The sequence below is a fragment of the Mus musculus genome, chromosome 6 (genome assembly GCF_000001635.26).
Source record: "Mus musculus strain C57BL/6J chromosome 6, GRCm38.p6 C57BL/6J".
NCBI classification, from domain to species: domain Eukaryota; kingdom Metazoa; phylum Chordata; class Mammalia; order Rodentia; family Muridae; genus Mus; species Mus musculus.
This window is the reverse complement of record NC_000072.6, coordinates 122,291,434-122,297,162: the sequence shown is the minus strand read 5'-3', so window position 1 is coordinate 122,297,162 and position 5,729 is coordinate 122,291,434. Positions and strand designations below refer to the sequence as shown.

General features: G+C 45.9%; 1 pseudogene across 1 annotated transcript; it reads right to left on the bottom strand.

Moving 5' to 3' along the window:
* Window positions 1-212: 212 nt before the first annotated feature.
* Window positions 213-3,057, bottom strand: Gm6637 (predicted gene 6637; annotated as a pseudogene). Its single transcript, NR_163697.2, has 2 exons — window positions 2,897-3,057; window positions 213-1,553 (listed from the first exon to the last, which is right to left on the bottom strand). The product of NR_163697.2 is annotated as a predicted gene 6637 (transcript).
* Between the last annotated feature and the right edge of the window lie 2,672 nt (window positions 3,058-5,729).

Sequence of the window (5,729 nt, the reverse complement as noted above, 5' to 3'; positions counted from 1 at the left end):
AGGTACCCTATTAGCATACCAAAGCATGTGCCAGGCTTCCAGGCTAATGAAATAAATACCTGTGGCTCCTCACAGCTCTGCTCACCCTGTCCCCTATTTCTGGACAGTACCTGCAAGCTTTGCAGTGAAGAGAGAGAGAGAGAGAGAGAGAGAGAGAGAGAGAGAGAGAGAGAGAATATCAGTCCGATTTAAATATCCTGTTGGGCCAGGAATTTTGAGAGTCAAACTATCCGTTCATTTATTTTCTGATAACAGTTAACTCAGCCCAGTGAGTGGTGAGTAGACAAAGCTTAAGATATTAAAGCTCTTTCCAGCGCACACATGGTTTGGTTCATAAGATGGGTTCTTCTTTTTTTTTTTTTTAAACGAAATATGAACATATTTACTAGGATGCTCAATAATGAACATGTTATTACTTTCTTCATGTGAGGGAGAATACATCCGACCCATACTGTGGGAAGAACAGGATAAGGGCTCCCAACACGATCATCAAATGGTTCCACAAGACATCCCCATTTACCAAGGAGAGGATGTTTCCTGCTAGCACTGTCTCTGCTGTAAGTTCCAGCAAACTGCCACGATCTCCACAGAATCCCTTTGAACTGATACTGCCCTAGATAATATCAGGCTACATACATCAAAGATACACAGGACATTAATAAATGGCTCCCGGACATAGGCCCAACATCAAATTTATTCAAATGATGAGGGGTGAGAGAGACTGCTACCCAAAGGAAGTTCCTCAGTGACGGTAACATTTATGGAGATCTTATATCAAAGGCACAAGGGACCAGGGTTACTGTCATCCTACCCTGCGCAGTGGAATAAGCTTGCAGATGAAAGTATACACTGTACCTGGCTTAAGTTTCTCCTGGTTATTCCTGTTGTTAAATGGTGACATTCTGCCTTTCACCTGTCCTAGCTTTCATTTCATTTTTTATGGTAGAAGAGAATGAAGAGATGGTGAAAAAACAACCTTATTAAGACAAAAATAAAAATATAAAACACAGATGTAGCACAATATAATAGTAACTGGCTGAAAATAGTATATGCTAACAGACAATATGATACACAAACAGGGTGGCAATAGACAGGAAAGGGCAGAGGCCACAGCCTACACTAAGAGCCATTCAATAGACTGCTGAATGGACTGGATCTGCTGCTTTAGTGAGAGCCTTCTTTGATGGTAACAGAACAGGCGATGACTGGCCTGGAGATGCCACAGGCCCGTCCTAAAGCCTGCTTGGAGCGCACAAATACGCAGGGAACATTCTTGTCTTCACACAGCAGAGGGAGGTGCGGGATGATCTCCAAGGGCTCAGCGTCTGCTGCCATCACAATGAACTCAGAGATGCCTCTGTTGAGAGTTTTGCTGGCTTCACTGGCTCCTTTCTGAAGCTGCTTGTAGTTACATGACTGTTGAACAAGGTCCAGCAGCTTCTTGGTGAGGTGGGCATCTGTGAGGGGATAGGCCTTTGGATTCACATCAGCCTCTATCATGGCTGCGGTGCGCCGGCCTCGCCGCGACTGACGACAGCCCACCTCAAGACGGACTGAAATTCCAAGCAGGAAAAAGGAGTGGAAATCACTTCCATAAGATGGGTTCTTGTGGACTTAGAAACAATGCCCAAGATAAGGGTCTAAGGAGAATGACTGAGGCAAACATAATGGTGCATGTGGGAGTCAGGATGTGGCCTGACAGTCCACGGGGGGGCGCTTCCTTTCACACAATGGGGAACCCAATGCTTCGCCACCCCCCTCTCCACTTACTCCCTCTTCCTTTAGTGGCCTAGAAGCAATGCTAAAGATTTAGAGGGAAAGGATTTGGGATAAGTAAAACCTAAATTCTGGAAGACAGGGGCAGAGCCTGCCTTATTCGACAACGAAGGATCAAAAGGCTGTAACCCACATCCACTTCCAGCATCCCAGGAGGAAGACAGTTAAACATCATCTCCTTCCTTGAAGGATGCCCGAGTTTAACTTTACTGGGTTCTTCAGAGTTTATCTGTGTGCATAAGCACTTTTTGCCCTCTACACTCGACCCTAAACTCCGATTCATGGGCTTCCCCTCCCCAAGCTTCTTATTCCCATATAACCCTGCTGTTGGTTTTCTTTTCTGTCTGGACTCCATCCCCACAGTTACAGGTATGCTCCGCCCAACAGTTACCTGGCAACAGCCAGGTAGGCCTGGCTTACTATAAAAGGGGCTTCTTGCCCCCTCCTCTTCCTCTCTTACTTCTGCTTCTCTCTCTTGCCTCTTGTCCCCTTGCTCCCCCTTTCTCCCCCCCCCCCTCCAAGTGATCATGGCCGGCTTCTACTTCTCTACTCTCTCCTTCTCTCTGCCCCTTTCTGTCTCTACTATACTCTTAACTCCCCTCCCCATGCCCTAAATAAATTCTAATTCATGTGTGACTGGGGGAAGGGATGCCTTGGCATGGGCATGCCGAAATACCCCCTTCCCCCACACCCCCATAGAACATATTTTTTTTTGAGTTTTTTAAAAAATTAGATATTTTTTTATTTACATTTTAAATGTTATCCCCTTTCCTGGTTTCCCCTCCGAAAATCCCCTATCTCCTGGCCCCTCCCCCAGCTCACCAACTCACCCACTTCTGCTTCCTGGCCCTGGCATTCCCCTACACTGGGGCATAGAGCCTTCACAGGACCAAAAGCCTTTTCTCCCATTGATGACTGACTAGGCTATTGAACATATTCTTATATCTTTATCTTTCTATAATCACAACACCTATCATTTTGGCAGTGCACCTCCTTGACTCTTTTGGTCTGCTTGCCCTCGCCTCTCTTGCCCTTCTCTCTTGGTTCTCTTTGGCCCCCTCTCTCTTGGCCCTCTCCCCTCTTTACTCTCTTTCTCGTTCTTCTCTTTTTCTCAGCTTACCAACATCCTCTCATGATCCAGTTCAGGTTACCAGCCATGTTTAGTCTACTTCTTTCTTGCCTTTCTCTGAATTTTTCAGATGCCTCTGGCTGGGCTCTCCTTCATATCTACAATAAAAACCTTCCTCTCAACCACACCTTGGAGTGGTCATGCCCTTTCTCACCTTATAGGAGGGGAAAACCCAGCATTAGTGTTCTCATACCACTTGATTTCATCCGGGACATGTGACCACTGTCACAAGAAGGCAATTGGGTGGGAATTTAGCATCGTTAAATTTAGCTTGTTCAGGGCAAACTGTCTGACCCTAAACCACAACGAAGCATCTTACTCGGTGATAAGTTTTACTCAGCCTGAGAGGCAGGTGCAGTCAGAGGCCAGTGTGGGTGTGGAAAAGCAAAGGCACGGGGGTCCCTATGGGGAGATCCGCTCCATGATGCGCACACCCAAGTTTTAGCACCATATCTGCGTGCGTTCTTAGAATCCAGGGTTCAAGAAGGACATTGATGAAGTAGCTTGTCCTTTGGGGTAAGAAATTTACTGGAGCGATTCTTGTTATGAAATACAGTGTGGCAGCAGGCAGGGGTACCTGGTGGGCCTATGCCAATGTGTCCCCCTGAGAAATCATGCCATGCAACAGACCTGGTATAAGGAGAGGAGCGAGGACCTGGTGAAGGGGTGGAGGCAGGCAGGAGCAGAGCCATGACGGCAGAGAAAGGGGACAGAGGAAGACAGACAGGACAGAAAGAGAGGAAAAAAGGCTGGCTGGGAACACGTGGGGACAGAGAGGGAGCAGAGAGGGGAGAGAGAGAGACAGAGATAGAGACAGAGACAGGGAAAGGGGCGGGGTAGCAAGCAATCTTTTCATACTTTATGTGGTGTGCTACCCACACCTGGCAGGAGATAATGATAACAGGTGATGATGTAAGCTTTTGCTAGGTTCCAGTTTCCTGGGAGGAGCCTAGTGGCATCACCTGTAAGCTAAAAATTTGCGTGCTCGTGTGTGTGCGCGCGCGTGTGTGGAAATTGGTTCTCTTCTTCCCCTAGGTGGGTCTGGGACTTGAACTCAGGTGGTATTTACCTCCTGAGCCATCTTGCTGGTTCTTTTTGGGAAAATTTTTAGCTCCATGGGAGGAGACATAGGTGGGGTCTCTGAGTTCAGTCCAATGAGGCAAAATGAGGGTGCCCTCTTATAAGCTTCAGAGAGAAGGGATAGGCCTTATGCCAAGTAGGTGATGATTAGCCCATAGTAGGTGCCTCATGTTGCTAGGTAGCCGGGTGAGGGGGAAAGCTCACCCCCATAGTTACCATGTGTCTGTCACAGAGGTGTGCCCCTCCCACCTGCTGATTGCTTAGCTTGCTTCATGAACTGCTTTTCTGGAAGAGAGGGCCTCATGGTTCCAAGCTCTTGGAACCTGACTAGGACTTGTCGTTGGTGCCATCTTGAAATGGTTCTTCCGTGCTTTCTTTTCATAGTTTCACACCTTAAAGTCTTTGATCCATTTGGAGTTGGCTGTTTTGGTGCAAACAGCCTTCTCTTTCATGTCTAGCTTAAAAACCGGTAGATTTTCTATGTGCTAAAAATGGAATTTTCTGGAAAAAAGAGTCGAAGGAAAAAAAAAAACCAAAAAACAAAAACCCTCTCATTTGAAGTGCTCTAGCAGGCCTGAGAATGACAAGGCACTGCTGACACATCTCACCTTCATCCTTCTCTCACTTGATTAAAACCTGTTAGGTTCCATTCCTAAAGCTAGCCACCAAGGTCTATTTCCTTATTTCCCCACTTCCTCTTCCAGAGGCTAACCACCAAGTATTGAAGTCCAGCAATCAAAAGCCCCCATTGGGCTGCCCTAATTAACCTGTCCAATCAAAATTAAACACCTCATCCTACCTAACTGGGTTTTCCCTTTTTCTGTTTATAAACCGCCATTGGCCTAGGGCCAAATCTGTTTCCTCTTCATCCAGAGGCAGTCCTTTGTTCCTCAGGAGCAAATGCCCCTTCCCCTTCTCCCTTGCCTGCTTTCTCTTCTCCCTTGTCTCCTATGCCCCGGCTTTGTCCCTCTGGGGCAAATAAATCTTGGTTCTGTGCCAACTCCAGTCCTTTCACCACTCATGATAGTTAAAGAATAAAATAAAATAAACAAGGAAATAAAGAAAACCTCTAGACATAAATTTAATTCGGATGTTAAGGCCTTCTACAATGAAAGCTATATTGAGTCAAACAACGAAATTATAGAAGACACCTGACGATGGGAAACTCCCCCCATATTTATGACTCAACAAAGTTAGTAACTGTGCCCACATTATCAAAAGCTGATTTAAGCTGTTTGAGCTTTGTCTCTTGTGGTTAAACCACCCCAAGGGCTGAGGATTTTGCTTATCCTTTCAAAACAGCTTAGTTTTCTTTCTTTGTTTCTATGTTCTGTATTTATTTCTGCTCTGATCTCCATCACTTCCTTCCTTCTAACATGGGACTTTTTTTTTTCTTCTTCTTCTTCTTCTTCCTTAAGGTAAAATTAGACTTTGAGCTTCAAATCTTTTGTCTTTTAAGGGGTGGTTGGTAGAGACCATCTTTCTTTGTGACCCAGACTAACCTTGAATTTAAAATGATCCTCCTCTTTCTGCCTCTTGAGTGCTGGGATTATAGCGTATATTACAATGCTCTGTTCTTTCTTTAAAAAAATCATTATGGGACAGAGAGCTCTGAAGATAGGAGAGTTGCTGTTCTTCTAGAGGACCTGGGTTCAATGCCCAGACCCACACAACAGCTCACAGCTGTCTGCAACTTCAGTCCCAGGGGACCCAAAGGCATTAGGCACACACATGCACATGTACT